This window comes from Pelophylax lessonae (assembly GCF_965119305.1).
Source record: "Pelophylax lessonae genome assembly, chromosome: 4".
NCBI lineage: Eukaryota > Metazoa > Chordata > Amphibia > Anura > Ranidae > Pelophylax > Pelophylax lessonae.
In genome coordinates this window covers 93,402,175-93,421,903 of record NC_138771.1, presented here as the reverse complement: position 1 = coordinate 93,421,903, position 19,729 = coordinate 93,402,175, and positions in this window count along the sequence as shown.

Here is a 19,729-nt window from a genome sequence, read left to right as displayed (position 1 = left end):
AGAAGGTAAACATGCCAGTATGTCTGCCATTTGCTGACTTCATCCCCACTTCCATTCTCCTTTTTCTGCAGAAGGGTGCAACACTTAGGGCTCTTTCACACGGGCGGTCCGATCAGACCAGCCTGTCAGTTTTTTAGGCGGATCTGATCGGATGCCCCATTCAGCCCTATGGAGCAGCGGATGGCAGCGGTGACATGTCCGCTGACACCCGCTGCCATCCGCATCCGATCCTGTCTGTGAAATTCGGAGGGATGGAAACCCTATTTTCCATCCGTCCTGGGGATCGGATGGGATCGGATGAGAGCGGACGGCGTTTTTTATGCAGGCGTTTTTAGATTGAATAGAGACCAATGGAAAACGCCTGTAATCTGCCCAAAAAGAAGCTCATGTACTTTTTTGAGCGTTGGGCGTTTTGCTCACAGCGTCAAAACGCTCAGATGTGAACAGGGGCCATTGAAATGAATAGGATTTGTCTTGTTGGGCGTTTTGAAAGCTGATCCTAGAGCAGAAAAACTCCCCAAAAACGCCCCAAAACGCCTACATGTGAATGGAGCCTTATGCTATTCCAATTTGTTTTCAATGTCGTGACTGAAAAACAAAACATAGTGTATTATTTATTTAATTTTTTTACAGGATTCTAACTACAGGACATTCTTATTTTTCAATGCAGCTTGCATTTTGCTTTAACAAGTCAACCATATACTACATTGTTCAATCAAAATGCAAGGCCATATGGAGAAATTTACAGAAGATTGTTATGCCAGAACAAGTAGCAAAGTGGCAAAAAATTGCTAACCTTTTCTGGCAGGGAACCAATGTCCCAATTTGATGGAAAGCAGATTGTCATGTCACCATGCTGTGGAAGCAAGTCCATTACGTCAATTACAAAAATATTTCTCTGTGGTACTATTGGCTGTAGCTAGCTGATGCTGGCTACTGATTTACAAACATTGATGTGGGATTGTATATAAGCAGCAGTGATTTTAAAGATATGCATTCAAGTATGGCAATAACATTCAAGTATGGCAATCACTGGGAGAACAATTAGTTCAATCTTCCACAAGATAAACCATGATCTATTACAAATGAGCCAGTGTAGCTATTCATCTTTGTGAGAGATGAGGCATTCAAAATGAGTGAGAATTCGAATGCACTCCTATTCTCAGAGGAGTCTATACCAGAAGAAACACATTTTAAACTACAGACTATGCCATACCTACATAAAGGTGCAATACACCTTTGGCATACTTTCCAACGAGTGGAGAATAATGCAAATACATGTGAAAAACGCAATCAAAGTTGTGAAAGCAATCTAAGTGCTTCAAAGTTACATGTGTGACAGAGATGGCTACAGGTTTTAGGATCACCACAGCACAGCATGGATCGAGTGGACATTTTCAGTTTTGCAGTCAAATTTGGGAAAACTCCACTACAGTATACTACATGTTTGTTATGTTACCATTTACTCAGCATACAAAATATGTGTAAGGCCCCTTTCACACACTCCGTCCGCCGATCCCCCGCTGAGCAGGAGGATGACAGCTGTGTCTCTGTGCTGTGTGCGGAGACACAGCTGTCAGTTCCCCATGCATCTCTACGGGGGGGAAATCGGATGGGAACGGACCGTCGGTCCATTCTCATCTGATCCCATCCGAAAATAGGGTTTCCATCTGTCCAGATTTGACGGATCGGATTGGATGTCAGCGGACATGTCTCCGCTGACATCCGATGCCCCATAGAAATGCATGGGGGGACCGTTCAGATCCGCCAAAAAAACTGGCAGGCGGATCTGAATGGTCCGCCTGTGTGAAAGGGGCCTTACCCTTTAGATGTTTCTCAAGAGATGGCGTGATGGCTGACTGCAAGGATTTTTTGAATGATGTGAATCTGTCCTTAATCCTGTCCTCTTTAACATACAGTGCAAAAAGCCTACCTGCCTTCTAAACCTTTAATCTTTTGTTAGGAGAAACAGTGTTCAATTCTAGTTACAATTGATAATGAAGATCTGCCTCCACAGTACAGACAGGGTTATTTTTTGCAATCATTGCTGCCATGCCCTCTCATAAACATAGATAAATAGTAATATTTTACATTGCTGCAATGAAGGGACACCTCCTGTAGCTACTCACAGGTGGACCATGTTAATAAGGTCTTGGTCTTGGTGTGACCAAATCCCCATATTTACTTTATAAGAGCAGGTGTTTTTAAATAGCCTTGCAAGATTTGAAAACTACTTTTTCTGTGTATGTGTGTGTTATTATATTGTTCAATTTGACCAGAATCCCTTTCACCTCTATTCTGCGCAGAAGCCTCGGCAGGAGTTTCAGCGAAGGGAACGCATAGATTAGCGAATATTGACCCCAAGGAGCCACCAGTGCGTCTGTGGCGTCAGCCAGAGGATCCCACGACCTGGCTAAAACCTCTGAACTGTGTTGTTGAGTCGAGAAGCTAACAAGTCGATGTCGGGAGTTCCCCACCGGACACACAGGAGGTGAAACACCTCCGGGTGCAGAGACCATTCCCCCTGATCCAACAGCTGATGACTCAGGTAATCCGCCTGCTAGTTTTCCACACCTGGGATGTGCACTGCAAAAAGGGCTGGAACAAATTTTTTAGCCAATTTCAGGATCTCGGCCATCTCCCAGTCCCCGCCAAGACACGCTTGGTCCCCCCTTGATGATTGATGTAAGCCACCCCCGTGGAATTGTCTGATTGAATCCGGACTGAAAAACCCTCTAAATGATTTGTCCAGGGACTCAGGCAAAACTTTATCCAGAATATTGATTGGAAGTCTGGACTCTTCTACTGTCCAGGACCCCTGGACACACAGCTTCCCCAGCACTCCACCCAGCCAGAAAGGCTGGCGTCTTTGGTTACCAAAGTCCATTACAGTTGGAGGAAGGACTTGCCCTGGCTTAGTGTTAACAAGTGAAGCCACCATAGTAGAGCAGTCTTTGTGTTGTGACTCAACCGAATCATAGTGTCCAATGATCTTTGTTCCATTTGACAAGAATATCCCTTTGTAAGGGTCTCGTATGGAACTAAGTAAACGGAACCGCCCCAAATGTTGACACCATCAGACCCAAGGCCCACATGCAAGTCCGCAGAGAGGACAGATTTCTGGATAATAGCAGATGAACCGCCCCCTGCAACTTTTGTAGCTTGTCCGGGGGAAGAAAAACCCTCCCCGAAGCGGAGTCCAGAGTCAGGCCCAGATAATCCAGTTTTAAGGATGATGCCAGGGCAGATTTTTTTAAATTGATGTTCCAACCCAACTCCTGCAGAGTCCATACAGTGATTGTCAAGTTGCCCAACAGGGCTGAACGTGAGTCTGCTCTTAGGAGGAGATCGTCCAGGTACCCCAGTACCGTAATCCCCCATTGTTGCAGTAACGCCAATACTGGAGCCAACACTTTGGTGAAGACCCTGGGGGTGGAGGCGAGGCCAAAGGGTAATGCCACAAATTGATAATGCTCCTCTCCTACAGCAAACTGATGAAAACGCTGGTGTCCAGCGTAAATAGGGATGTGTAGATATGCGTCCTTGATATGCGTCCAAAAAGTCTCCTTGGTGTAGAGACGCCACTACCGGGCGAATGGACTTAATTTAAAACTTCTGTACCCGCACAAAGCAGTTCAGAGCCTTGAAGTCCAGGATTGGACGTACTGGACCCCTATCCTGGATGTGGGTCTGGTATGGATCTTAAGGGGAATCAGATGCAAAAAAACTAAGTACATATGGTTTGGGTCCCCTGAAAATCCTGGCCTAGGATAGGAAGTTTTCTGCTATACCAGGCTATACCCACTTAACATTGGGAGGGTGCCTTGCCAGTAGAACAATGAGGCCTCATCCACAAATCCCTGACCTGGTGAATGTGAGGTCTGCAGATGGGCAACCTCCATATTAATAAGCATGAGGTACATAGTTACTCATTCACCTAAAAAAACATAAATAGTAGCTACCTAAATACCCACACCATAGAAAAAGTAATTTAATAAAACACATCCAGTGAAATAAATCTATCACTCTAAAAATGCAGATCCATTGTTAACCATAGTAACATGCAACAATGTTCACCCACCTCTCTTGATGACTGCTTTTGCTGAAAAAAAAAAAAACACATCCCCAGAAATCTTCCACATGTTAAACAAACAGGCCAAGAATGTGATATCATTAACCATATATGGTCACTGCTGTTACCAGTATCCCTTGGCCTGGAGGTACAGTGGGCTCTAGTTTTGGTGGGTGAACATCATCAAGTATTGCAAATTAGAAATGCATCTACATGGCACAAATGTATCAGGACTACATCACTAGACATGCTTTTTTAGGGAAGATTTCTACTGAAACAGGAGGAATCATCTAAGGGAACACATCATACTTATATAATATGACAGCTTAAATGCCCAACGAAAACCAAATAAAGGTATAAGCTATCCCAAGCGCTTCAAATGAGGACCACTCACCAATAAATAAATTGGCTATGCAGCTACTTAACTAAAACATATGGAGAAAGATATATAATAGATAGATACTCAGCAATATCCCTATATATATATAGTAGCGCAAACTTGTCAAGAAGCAAGTGCCAAAAAAATACTGTGCCCACTGCACAAAAGTCCGAAATGCAATAGATGTCACATAGGCAGCAGGAAAAAGTTCAGAAATGACTCAAACAGTCCATAATCCTTCACTCTATCTCCTGGGATGATAATGTACGAAGACGTGTTTCTCAAAAGGATCACCACCACCACCGTGCTCCAAGGGGGGAGGAGAATTGCCCACTCACCAGATGCTGTGGCCCAACCCACTTTCGTGTTTGAGCATTCAGGCTTATAATGATGGTCACTGGTCCAGAGTATCCACAACAGGAATCGCACCAGCGCAGTCAAAAAAAGCTCAGCAGCATATGGGGAGGAGAGAACATAATCCCAATAGCGTGATACCGTTTGAAAGGGTTTTATTAAATAAAATAAAACATAAGGTAACACACTCACATGTCTTGTATGTCATCCAACGCAAAAAAACAGTCACGAATAGGGGAGGGATGCCCTTCGGGAGATGATGTCCAGGCTCCACGCCGTGGACGCCGCGCCTTCTGGGTAATCCGAACTCCTCTTACACAGCCTGGTTACATCGCCTGGTCACGCCCCGACGCGTTTCGTGATTTCCACTTCTTCCCCGGGAGCGTGACCACGGCGGCTTGGCGGTAACCTTAAATACCCATGCCCATCAACCCACAGGGCGGGGCCAGGGTTGACATCATCGGCCATTGGTGGTTGCTCAGGTGTGTCGACCAATCACAGACTAGATTTACAGGATCACTTCCTCTCAATTCACTAATCTCTATGGTACATTACCCTATAATCCGGAAGTAGGGTGGTGCCGAGGTTCACACCATCGGTTATTGGTGGATGCCTGTAGAATACTGGCCAATAGCAGGCTAAGACAGCACAGTAACCCTCCATCTCGCCACTATTCACTACAATGGGCCGGCCTACGACCCGGAAGTATAGCACACAGGAAGTTAATTGCACCCTTATGCTGAAAGCAAAAAGACACCAACCACTCAACCACCAATAGACCGATAGTATCCATACAAAATCGCTAGTGTATATACATACTTAAAACGCTGTAAATTACATCACTTTCCATTGGTAGTGACGATCGTGTTCTGACCAATCATAGTGATTCAGCTTTACGCCCAATCAGCTAAAACTTCCTCCTTAATTAACATATGACCCGGAACAATAATAGCACGGATTCCCGGCCGGATGTAAGGTCTCCATGACCCGGAAGAATAATAACATAGAGTCCCGGCCGGATGTATGGGCTCCACCCACCAGGAAGACCAAGAAGTTATTTATGTGTACTCAGTACACTATGCACAACAGCAGCTCCAGCATTCCAGGTGGCTCAGCAAGTAGAGTCATTGGCAAACACACTGGAGGTCACAGGTTCAAGTCTGGGTCCTGACATTGTGAAAATACACCTGTTAATTATATGCACATTTAAAGAGACTATGCACAACAGTGCCATCTACCAATGGAAGTGTAACAATGTAAGGAAAATTTGTATGGAAGTATAATCCATATACCAAAAATATCATAATACTAAACAAAAACATGTCACACCAGAAAAAAGAACACGAATCTATTGGAAACTAATAGGCAAAACTAAATATAAATAAGTAAAATCATTAAAATATTTAAAATAACCCTAAGCCCATAACCAACGCTAGACAGCATGAGTCACAAGCCTAGGGACATTTGTGTGTGCGGACACTTTGGGGGATCACGGTCCTCCCAACGCACATCATCCAAAGATGAAAGATCAAAAAACAAAAAAGATCAAGTATAAAATAATATAATATAGAGTTGGAAACTAAAATCAATGATCACTAATAAAACAATTTAAATCCAACTCTATATTTAATCCTACAGGGCTCAAAGATTGGGTCTGGAATATCCATTTTGTTTCGCACTTTGATAATTCCCTAACCCAATTGGCACCCCTCCACGGGGGTGTCACCCGCTCGACACCCCAGAATTGTAAACAACTGGGGTCCCGTTGGTGATGTGAACGGAAATGGGCTGGGACACTGTGCTCTGTTTTGCCCTTAATAATATTGCTAATGTGCTCCCCAACTCTAATTGTCAAAGTGCGTTTAGTTCGTCCTATATAAATGATTTTGCAGGGACACATTAAAGCATACACCACATGCGTGGTATCACATGTGATACCATTTCATCACATGTGATACCACGCATGTGGTGTATGCTTTAATGTGTCCCTGCAAAATCATTTATATAGGACGAACTAAACGCACTTTGACAATTAGAGTTGGGGAGCACATCAGCAATATTATTAAGGGCAAAACAGAGCACAGTGTCCCAGCCCATTTCCGTTCACATCACCAACGGGACCCCAGTTGTTTACAATTCTGGGGTGTCGAGCGGGTGACACCCCCGTGGAGGGGTGCCAATTGGGTTAGGGAATTATCAAAGTGCGAAACAAAATGGATATTCCAGACCCAATCTTTGAGCCCTGTAGGATTAAATATAGAGTTGGATTTAAATTGTTTTATTAGTGATCATTGATTTTAGTTTCCAACTCTATATTATATTATTTTATACTTGATCTTTTTTGTTTTTTGATCTTTCATCTTTGGATGATGTGCGTTGGGAGGACCGTGATCCCCCAAAGTGTCCGCACACACAAATGTCCCTAGGCTTGTGACTCATGCTGTCTAGCGTTGGTTATGGGCTTAGGGTTATTTTAAATATTTTAATGATTTTACTTATTTATATTTAGTTTTGCCTATTAGTTTCCAATAGATTCGTGTTCTTTTTTCTGGTGTGACATGTTTTTGTTTAGTATTATGATATTTTTGGTATATGGATTATACTTCCATACAAATTTTCCTTACATTGTTACACTTCCATTGGTAGATGGCACTTTTGTGCATAGTCTCCTTAAATGTGCATATAATTAACAGGTGTATTTTCACAATGTCAGGACCCAGACTTGAACCTGTGACCTCCAGTGTGTTTGCCAATGACTCTACTTGCTGAGCCACCTGGAATGCTGGAGCTGCTGTTGTGCATAGTGTACTGAGTACACATAAATAACTTCTTGGTCTTCCTGGTGGGTGGAGCCCATACATCCGGCCGGGACTCTATGTTATTATTATTCCGGGTCATGGAGACCTTACATCCGGCCGGGAATCCGTGCTATTATTGTTCCGGGTCATATGTTAATTAAGGAGGAAGTTTTAGCTGATTGGGCGTAAAGCTGAATCACTATGATTGGTCAGAACACGATCGTCACTACCAATGGAAAGTGATGTAATTTACAGCGTTTTAAGTATGTATATACACTAGCGATTTTGTATGGATACTATCGGTCTATTGGTGGTTGAGTGGTTGGTGTCTTTTTGCTTTCAGCATAAGGGTGCAATTAACTTCCTGTGTGCTATACTTCCGGGTCGTAGGCCGGCCCATTGTAGTGAATAGTGGCGAGATGGAGGGTTACTGTGCTGTCTTAGCCTGCTATTGGCCAGTATTCTACAGGCATCCACCAATAACCGATGGTGTGAACCTCGGCACCACCCTACTTCCGGGTTATAGGGTAATGTACCATAGAGATTAGTGAATTGAGAGGAAGTGATCCTGTAAATCTAGTCTGTGATTGGTCGACACACCTGAGCAACCACCAATGGCCGATGATGTCAACCCTGGCCCCGCCCTGTGGGTTGATGGGCATGGGTATTTAAGGTTACCGTCAAGCCGCCGTGGTCACGCTCCCGGGGAAGAAGTGGAAATCACGAAACGCGTCGGGGCGTGACCAGGCGATGTAACCAGGCTGTGTAAGAGGAGTTCGGATTACCCAGAAGGCGCGGCGTCCACGGCGTGGAGCCTGGACATCATCTCCCGAAGGGCATCCCTCCCCTATTCGTGACTGTTTTTTTGCCTTGGATGACATACAAGACATGTGAGTGTGTTACCTTATGTTTTATTTTATTTAATAAAACCCTTTTAAACGGTATCACGCTATTGGGATTATGTTCTCTCCTCCCCATATGCTGCTGAGCTTTTTTTGACTGCGCTGGTGCGATTCCTGTTGTGGATACTCTGGACCAGTGACCATCATTATAAGCCTGAATGCTCAAACACGAAAGTGGGTTGGGCCACAGCATCTGGTGAGTGGGCAATTCTCCTCCCCCCTTGGAGCACGGTGGTGGTGGTGATCCTTTTGAGAAACACGTCTTCGTACATTATCATCCCAGGAGATAGAGTGAAGGATTATGGACTGTTTGAGTCATTTCTGAACTTTTTCCTGCTGCCTATGTGACATCTATTGCATTTCGGACTTTTGTGCAGTGGGCACAGTATTTTTTTGGCACTTGCTTCTTGACAAGTTTGCGCTACTATATATATATATAGGGATATTGCTGAGTATCTATCTATTATATATCTTTCTCCAACACATCATACTTATTATAAGTTATGTCCCTGATTTTTCTGTTTTTATTTTTAGCAAAGCTATGCCTAAAAACACTGTGCCTATCCCAGGGTAACATTTGTCGTGAATAAACTTAGCTTAACCCCTTTGCGACTGCATTATATTCTTCGGATGCAGTTAATCACATGTTTGGGGAAAAGAGGCAATCACAGCGGCTCTTTACCAAATGATCAGCTGTGTGCAATCAAAGCTAATCACAATGTAAACAGGATTTGCCGGGTATCGGCAATCCTCCCCTCACGCTGATAGGGCATGGGGAGAGGAGAGCCGAAAATCGGCAAATCCACACAGGGGACATCTGCACTAAAAATCAGGGCAGTGATCAACAGTGTCCTGATTATCAGTGCAGCCCGAACAGTGCCCACCATTTCTGCCAATCAGTGCCCATCAGTGATGCCTGTCAGTGCCAATCAGTGCTGCCTAGCAGTGATGCATATCAGTGCTGCCTATCATTGCCCATCAGTGCTGCCTATCAGTGCCGCCTATTAGTGTGCCCTATCAGTGACCATCAGTGACACATATCAGTGCAGCCTGATCAGTGCCTTCTCATCAGTGCTTATTAATGCCGCCTCATCAGTGCCGCCTATCAGTGCCACCTATCAGCGCCACCTATCATTGCCCATCAGTGCAGCCTATCAGTGGCCATAAGTGCAGCATATCAGTGGAGCCTCATCAGCGCACATCAGTGAAGAAGAAAAATTACTTGTTTACAAAATTTTATACCAGAAACTAAGAAGAACCTTTCAGTCATTGTTCAGTTTGTTTAGCAAAAAAAAAAAAAAAAAAAAAAGAAAGCTATATCTCTCTAAAATGTAATTTGGGTACAGTGTTGCATGACTGCTCAATTTTCATTCAAAGTGTGACAGTGCTGAAAGCTGGAAATTGGCCTGGGCAGGAAGAGGGTGAACATGCCCAGTAGGCAAGAGGTTAAACTGGCTGTTTTTAATGTTATGACAGCCATATTATAGTCATATTTAATATATGCATTGATGACACAGAGAAGTGTGAGTGCTGAATTTCTTAAGAGCTATAAAGAGCCTTTTTAAGTTGGGAAAGCTTTCAATACATTGAAACACCTAAATCAGCTTTGCTGTATGCTTGTTATGCTGCCTGTGGGTTCAAGAGTGCTTCTGGGCAGTGGCTACTACACTTTGGCATGTAATTAACATTAAGAAATATTGTCATCAACTATTCTTAGAAACATGCCAACAACTTAATTTGCTAATTTTGCAAAGTCTACATTTCACTACGGAGGCCACCAGGCACTAAGCAGCAAAGAGAGTGCAATATAATTTTAATGGATCCCTGCACATTTTTTCTGGTTTAGTGACTAAAAGTATTGAAGCCAGGCATCTAGCATTTTTTATAAGAATGTCAGCAATACCTGCTTCCATATTTCTCTGAATACAGGTTTTCTTTCAAATAAACTGCAATGACATCTAAGAAATAAGCAAAAAAATCAGGTTGTGTTCTACTAGCATTCCATTCCATTACATCCTACTTGAGAAGGAACAAGAAAGAAACAAGAGAGCAAAGCAGGTATCAGAGAATAGTCAGCAATCATTTCTCAAGTCCTCCTCACATTAGAAATAAAATGTTTACACCTGAGCCACATCATTGCAAAACGTCTGAGGGCACAGCATAGACATAATTAGGAGACATCCCAAAAACAAGTTTGGTTTATGTTGACTTTGAATGAAAAGAAAAAAATAGAAATATGTTGTACAACATGTCACTGAAGCATCTGTTTTCATGCACTATTACCACTTACCAGAGGTGGGGGACTCGAGTCACATGACTTGACTTAAGTCAGACTTAAGTCACCAGTTTGAGGACTTGAGACTTGCTTGACTAAAATTAATAAAAGACTCGACTTGACTTTGACTTGGTATTCATGACTTGAGACTTGACTTTGACTTCAGACATATGACTCGAAATTACTTAACTTTTTTAAGTTATTAAATATTTGCATTTTCTCAAGATGTGTTAAAGCAAAATGAATGTGCCTGTTATGTTTCTGACACCACAGTCACTTAAAAAACCTCAGTGTGTTCTGATTTTTAGGACACTGGCTGTTTAACAATGGAAATACTTAACATGTTTTAGTGACTGTGGTGTTGAAACATGACAGGATGAAGGATTTTGAGCTGTTTGGGCATTCAAAGTGTTTCTTTACTATGCCAAGAAAAAATCACTAAGCAGTTTTGTTAATGTTGAAAATAAAACAAAACCTTTCCTGACCACTGACTTGTAACTGATTTAAAGGTGAAAATTGGGGTAGATCAGTATTTTGACTTGATTTGTGACTTGACCAAAATAAATGACTTGACTTCTAGCAGGGACTCAACTTGACTTGCTTGCTTTTTCGCCACAGTAACTTGGGACTTGCTTGAGACTTGAAGGTTAAGACTTGAGACTTGCACATGTGTGACTTAAGGCCCGTACACACGTAGCGATTCTCGGCCGTAAATATTCGGCCGCCGAACGATCGGCCGATTGTCGGCTTGTTAGTATGATGCTTCCGACAACCGACTGCGACTTTTCGGCTGAACAGAATCGGGTGTGCAGGCTATAAAATTTTTGTTGGCCGTCACCAGAATGGCCGATTGTTCGCCAGTCAGTAGTGATGTCGCGAACCAAAAATTTGCCGTTCGCGAATGGCGAACGCGAACCTCCGCGAATGTTCGCGAACCGCCATAGACTTTAATAGGCAGGCGAATTTTAAAACCCACAGGGACTCTTTCTGGCCACAATAGTGATGGAAAAGTTGTTTCAAGGGGACTAACACCTGGACTGTGGCATGCCGGAGGGGGATCCATGGCAAAACTCCCATGGAAAATTACGTAGTTGACGCAGAGTCGGGTTTTAATCACCTAACATTTCTAAATTGTTTGGAATAACGTGCTTTAAAACATCCAGTGTGTGTATACGATCAGGTATGATGTTGTATCGATCAGGTAGTGTAAGGGTTACGCCCGCTTCACAGTGACAGGCCAAACTCTGACAGACCAAACTCCCCGTTTAACGCACCGCAAACATCCGCAAACAGTCCATTTGCAGTAGGTACAGTACAGTCTGTGGACCTGACACTCACTGGCAGGCAACTATAAAAAATATATATTTTTTTAATTTGCAAGGTTCTGTGCCACCGTATATATGAGTGGTGGGCACTGCAGTGGGCACAGTACACTCTGTGGACCTGACAGTCACTGGCAGGCCAGGCAACTGCAATTATAAAAAAAATATATATTTTTTTAATTTGCAAGCTGCTGTGCCACCGTATATATGAGTGGTGGGCACTGCAGTGGGCACAGTACACTCTGTGGACCTGAAACACATTGCAATTATGACAGAGGAAAAAAAAAAATATTTTTAAAACTGCAAGGTACTGTGTCACCCGATATGAGTGTGGTGTGCACACAGTACAGTCTGTGGTGGGTCTGTGGCCTCTCACACACGGCGGGCAGGCAACTGCAGTGAACAATAGATATATATATATATATATATATATATATATATATATATATATATCAAAAAATTACTCAAATACCAGCCCTAAAAAGGGGTTTTTGGGGTGCTGTTAGGATGCTGTCCTTACAGCAGGAGTGGACTGAGAACACTGAGTAACAAGACCGAGAACACTGACTAACAACTGTCCCTATTAACAGCAGCAGCTCTCCCTGCTCTCACTAACACACTGTTTCAGAATGATCTAAGATGGATGCTGCCCTTGCTTTTTTATAGGAGGTGGGAGAGTCTGGGAGGGAGGGTATGCTGATTGGCTGGAATGTGTCTGCTGACTGTGAGGATCAGGGTCAAAGTTTGCCTCAATGATGAAGTATAGGGGGCGGACCGAACATCGCATATGTTCGCCCGCAGTGGCGGACGCGAACAAGCGATGTTCGCCGGGAACTGTCCACCGGCGAACAGTTCGGTACATCTCTACCAGTCAGTACAGAATTCGGCCGACTAACAGCAGATTAGCAAGACTGGTCATGCTCAGAGAAGAAAAAACACACGGAAAGTTAACCATCACATGATATCACTTCTGCAGTCGGCTGTTGTTGGCCGACAAAATTCGTGTGCAGTCTTTAGCACTTTTCAACCGACAGGACAGCACCGGACAAAAGACGGCCGATCGTTCGGCCGACATTCGGTACGTGTGTACGGGGCTTTACCCCCATGTCTGCCACTTACATATAACTTGTCCCATACAATTAATATGTTGTTTGACTGTTACCTCCCTGTTGGCATTTTTCTTTAACACAGGCATACCATTGTAGTTTATGTCCTGCAGAAGGACTCTTGGGGTCTGTTGCCACAATTATGTCACAATGATGTGTACAATGATGTTGTTGCATGTAAACTACTAAATTTTCACAACACCTTAACAGATACAGCAGATTTTCTAAGTCACCTGTGCTTCATAGGAAAGTCTTTATTTGGCCACTACTGGACCTAGTCCATATTTTGGAGCATAAAATATTACATAAAGGAATTTTAACTACTTGCCTCCCAATTCTGACACTTCTCTCCTACATGTAAAAATCATCCTTTTTTTGCTAGAAAATTATTTAGGACCCCTAAACATTATATATATATATATATATTTTTTTTTTTAGCAATGACCCTAGGGCATTGATGGCAAACCATTTTGAGCCCGAGTGCCCAGACTGCAACACAAAACCAACTTATTGTTTTTGCCAACACTGCAATCAGTAACAGACACAGATAATGGCCGCAAAGGCCTCTCACCAATCCCAGCAACACTTCCTCCGAACAGATGTCCACTCTCTCGGTTGCCAGTTTTAAGGCCCTCTACTGGCACTGCAGGAGCAGTATCCTTGTATCCTGTCTGTAACCCTGGCTCACAGTATGTTGCTCCAGTCTCTCTCCCTTGCGGCAATGACTCCTCTCTCTCTCTCCGGGTGGTGATATTGGGCTGGACACAAAAATGGACCCATAGTCTTCCAGGGGCTAAATGTCCCATGGTGCACTTGCCAATCTCATCATTGGTGCTTGGCTGCAGCCAATGGGGAGGCAGGGAGAATTAGAGCGGGCGGCGATCTCTGCAAGCGCCGCTCTGTCCCTGTCCAGCGCTGGTTGAAGAAGGGGGGCGAGCGAGGACATACACTGCCAGTCCATGCTCGCTTCTCCCCTTGTCACAGCACCGCTGAACATTTCACTCCGGCAGCTTCGCCACGCGGGGGAGCTGGGCTAGACATTAAAATGGACCCATAATCTTCCGGGACTACATGTCCCATGATGCACTTGTCAACCTCCCCATTGGGGATTTACTGCAGCCAATGGGGAGGCAGGAGGAATCACAGTGGGCGGGGATCTCTGCAAGTGCCCCTCTGTCCCTGTCCAGTGCTGCCTAAAGGGGGCGAGCGGAGGAAATACACTCACAGCCCATGCTCTCTTCTCCCCTTGTCACAGCGCCACCACTGTGCGAGGGGAGGGAGGATTAGAGAGCCAAGGCATCAGCAGAGGCAATTTCCCAGTATAGTTGGCGTGCCCACGGAGAGGGCTCTGCATGCCAGCTGTGGCACATGTGCCATAGGTTCGCCATCACTGCCCTAGGGAATAAAATGGTGGTCGTTGCAGCTTTTTATGTCACACGTTGTTTTTCGCAGAAATTTTTCAAATGTGACTTTTTTGGGAAAAAAAGCACTTTCATGGATAAAAAAAAGAACAAAACACCATATTTACCTCATTTTTTTGTATAATGTGAAAGATGATGTTATGTCAAGTAAATAGATACCTAACATGTCATGCTTTAAAACTGCGCACACTCATGGAATGGTGCCAAACTTCGGTACTTAAAAATCTCCATAGGCTACACTTTAAACATTTATACAGGTTACCAGTTTAGAGTTATAGAGACGTTCTAGTGCTAGGATTATTGCTCTAGCTCTAACGATTGCAATGATACCTCACATGTGTGGTGGTTTGAACACCGTTTACATATGCTGGGCCTGACCTACGTATGCATTCGCTTCTTCGTGCAAGCACACGGGGACAGGGGGCTCTTCATTTTATTTCTTTATTTTCTTTACATTTTTTTATTTTTACACTTTCCCTTTCATTTTTGTCTTTTTGATCACTTTTATTCCTATTACAAGGAATGTAAGCATCCCTTGTAATAGGAATAGGGCATGACAGGTCCTCTTTATGGAGAAATCTGTGGTCAGCTCCCACAGCGGTGCCCGGGGGTCCGTGTCGGGGCTTCGTTTTAAGGTAAGTATTTCATAATGAACTAGTATGTGATGCATACTAACTCATTATGCCTTTGTCTTGCAGGGTTTGTTTTTTTTCAGTATACAACCGCTTTAAGTTGTAGTCTGAAAACCAGACATCTGATGAAAGAGTGAATATTGTTCATTATCAAATAAAAAAATATATAAGAACAAGCAAGGAACAATGTTTAGTACCTATATAGTGTGATTTTTTTTTTCTCCCTGTCCAGCTAAATTGATCAATTGCCAACTCTTCTTGTAGATGTTATCATGATTTAGCAACTTTCAGGTCAATAAGTAAATTGTCACATCAAGTTTTTGGCACTTGCCAACATGGTAAAACATTCTGGGCACAGAGTTAGTGTGGGGAATTAACAGTCTGTAAAGTACTGTATTGTTACACTGAAAGTCAATGCACCGTTTCTTCATCTGTAGCAATTCTTATCTTAATCAGTGAAGTGGATTTACTAAAGGCAAATAGACTTTGCACTTTGCAGTTGCAGTCATTTTCCCCAGAGCTTAGTTATTGTGGCAAAGCTGTACTTTGTAAAGAATACCCAATTAGGTGCAAGGAAAAAAAAACACAGAAAAAAAAACAGCATTTGTGCTTGCTTATGACTGGCAGATGGAAATCAGCAGAGCGTTACCGAATTCTCTAAGTTCTGGGGAAAATGGGTGCAACTGCATGTGCAGAGTGAAACTGCCCTTGCAAAGGGCCAGTGTTGGGGTAGTTACTCAAAAAATGTAACTAGTTACTAGTTACTTCTGTAAATTGTAATGAGATTACTTTACTAGTTACTGCATTTGAAAAGTAACTTCACTACTTATTACTTTACTTTCCTCTTTCTTAATTGACCGTGTAGAAGAAGATACATGACACTCTTTCTGCATAGAGTTTATTGTATAAACACAGGCTTTGGGAAACATGAGAACAAAACCTGAAAAAACAGAATAAAACATAAAGTGCAACAAAAATTCATAAACTTCATCCCTCTCTATTCTTCGAAATATCAATTGTATCGCACGGCTTGGGTAACGCAGGAAAGCGCGTTCCTATAGCCTAGTAAAGTAGTGTAGTTACCTCCTATAGCCTAGTAAAGTAGTGTAGTTACCAATATTAGTATTGTAACTAGTTACGTTACTTTGTTACCAAAAAAAGTAATGTAGTTACTGTAATCCGTTACTTTGTAACTCGTTACCCCCAACACTGCAAAGGGCACAGTCTATATGCCTTTAGTAAATCCACGCCATTGCATCTCACCCTTCCTTGTAGTGCTGCAGCCAAAATTCTTAATAAATCAAGAGCAAGGCTCTCCCAGTGGCAGACACAAGAACTAGAAATAAGGAAAAATGGGGAGTAATAGAAATAGTTCACAGTGAAAATTATACAAAACTAAGTGCATGTGATGCACATTGAACCCCTAATGGACTATAAGGCAGACTCATGATATGGAGTAAAAAACATGTTTTTTTTTTAAACATCAATATCAATAAAATTGAAAGATAAACTGTAAAAATAGACACATACATTCAACATTACCAAAACATTGGTGTGTAACATATAAATACCTTTAACACAAAGGCATGGCATCAGAAGAGCTACCCATGACCAATTACATTACAACTGTGATGAGACCCGACATGTTTTGGACTGTTTAGAGTCCTTCCTCAGGGGTTATAGACTGGGTATGATTTTCTGGAATGCAAATATATATTTTTTTAGTGAGCATCATAATAGACACATCCGTATTACTACAGCTGTCTTACATACATATTGCAATAATGTTATAATATTACAATAACCTTAATGTATTATTATTACAAAATATACTGTATATATGTTTCTCGTGATTTTCTGTGATTATATCAGTCACATCTACATTTATATTATATTGTGCTTTGTTGAATTGCTGATGACAAGGGAGTTTCTTCTGACCCCTATAACGCATTTTTTTTTAGTGTAAACCAATAAATGAATTTGAACTTTTTGTTTTCATTTGGTCTGGTGCTTCTGCCATTGGTTCATGTGTGTTTCTCTGTTAAACCTATGTCTTTATTCTGGTGCCTCATTTTTCTTAATTTATGTGTCTAATAAGTCAAATGAGTCAAAAAGATGTACATCTTTAACCACTTGCTGACCCCTGCCGCAGATATACTGCGGCAGGCTGGCTTGGCTGCGTGAACCGTCATACCCTTGCCTGCACGCCTGCCCCCATTAGGCAGTGGGGTAGCCAAACCACGGGGCCGGCGGCCGCGATTGCTGGTGGGCACCCGTGATCGCACCCCGTGGAGAGAGAATGACGATCTGCTGTTATAAACACAGCAGACCGTTGTTCTCCTTGGAGTGAACACAGAGCGCCTGTGTCTAGGGAAGAAAGCTCTAGCTGAAGAGGTGTAATGCTTGGGGAATTTCTCATCTGGAACAATGATATATTTCCCATCTGGACTTAAAAGTCCAGCCTTTGAGAGGGGCTGAAGATTTGTGAAGGTCTGGCCTATCAAATCTGGTTCAGCAGATACTGCTGAGCCAAGGGAACTTTTGCTGGTGTTTTGGGGTATCCTGTAGTCCCAACCCTTTCCTGGATAGTGGAACTAATAAAATAGCCAAGAGAAAAGTGGACATCTGTCTGTCACTGTTGGGGGGGGGGGGGGGGGATGGTGAGAGTTTTGGTGGGCAAATCACCAGCAGAAGGGCTCGTAAAATCCAGCAGCTCCCTTGGGGGTTATTGATACAAGTTTAACGTGTTTTATGTATATTCATTGTCAATGTAAAATGCTTTAAGGCCACAGGTCTGATAAATTCAGTTGCGTGTCAATGTACAATAAAAACACACTCTTTTTTTCAGTGACTTACATAGTCTGATCTTTTATAGCACTTATAACAGAAAAAGGGACCTTATTTTAAAAAGGGCATGCTTTTCTTAAAGCATCAAATAAAACTATCAAGGAGGTCACTTTGAAATCTGTTACTTTTTTTTTTTAAGTAGGGAACCAGGCAAAATGGTTAATAGAAAACCGTAATATACATTATCTGGAATTACCACCTCACAACCCATGAAATGATCCGAGTTCTAGCTTATAGTATATATGCCCATAAAGGATACAAGTAGAAGCTGTTTTGTGGTCACCTTCCTGACCCTTTAGCAGATAGGGCCATGTTAGCATCATGCAAGACCATGTTTTAATTAAAATCCTCTGGAAAGTTAAGTAAATTGACCTATTAAAGATTAATGTATGTGATTATCTTGATGGTTTGCTAGACAGTAAATTATATTAGGATGCTTTAAAAGAATTGATTATGTCCTATTAATTGTGGAAACAAAGGCTTAGGAGAGCAATAGTTAATAACTGTTTACAGAGCATTACTGATGAAAATATTAACAGTGTTTATTCATAAGGAAACATCTCCAAACCGTTTACAATACTTCAAAGATAATGCTTAATGAATGATAAATCTTTGTCTTTCCAAAGCCAAGAAAGGCAAGAGGAACACTGGATGCTTCCTGAAATGGAGACAACCAAGGCTTTTATACTGTAACGTGATATATACACATATATATATATATATATATATACGTCGTGTGTGTGTGTTTGATTTTTATTCCCTAAAATTTCTCTTAGCCCTGTATATTCTGCTTCCTGTGGAAGATGTCTAATAGTTTTTTAAGTTGTCAACACTCTCAGGTAGTACCACTTCTTAGGGGCAAGAAATTCCTAATTTTTTCAGCTCTACCAGTAATGAACCCCTTCCCAATCTAAGATAAAACCTCCTTTCTTCTAACCTCACATCTTTGTCACGTGTCCTGCTCAGGGACTATATATATATATATATATATATATATATATATATATATATATACAGTATATACCCATCAGCCATAACATTATGACCAACCACCTAATATTAAGTATGCCCCCTTTTGCTAAAACATCCCTGACTAGTGTTGAGCGAACACGGACTGTATTATTCGGGTCCGTACCGGATAATTGGATTTTTGTTACCCGGACACGGACCTGAAAACTTTACTGTATGTTCGGGTTTAAAATCCGTGTTCGGTAATTTTATTTCCTGTTTTGTATGTAATGGCGCGCTTTTAATGGCGGGCTTTCAACAGCCAATCAACAAGCGTTTAACTGGTGTGTGCCATCACAGCCATGCCTACTAATGTATTAGTAGCTGTGATTGGCCAGCTGAAGCATATGACCCAGGTCTTTATAAGCTCGAGAGACACAGCGCGGTGCGTCAGTCTGCTGTAGTGTAGGGAGAGAGCACACAGAACGGTGCTGGCTGCTGCTGATTAGGGACAGACAGGGTAAAACAACATTGTGCTGAAAAGAATGCAGGGACAGGTCGGAGTGTAGGCAGGGAAACATATTTGAGCATTTTAGGGACAGGCTGGAGAGATTAGGCAGGGAGAGATTAGGAGACACAGGACAGAACAATCGTCTTTTAGCGATCTACATCG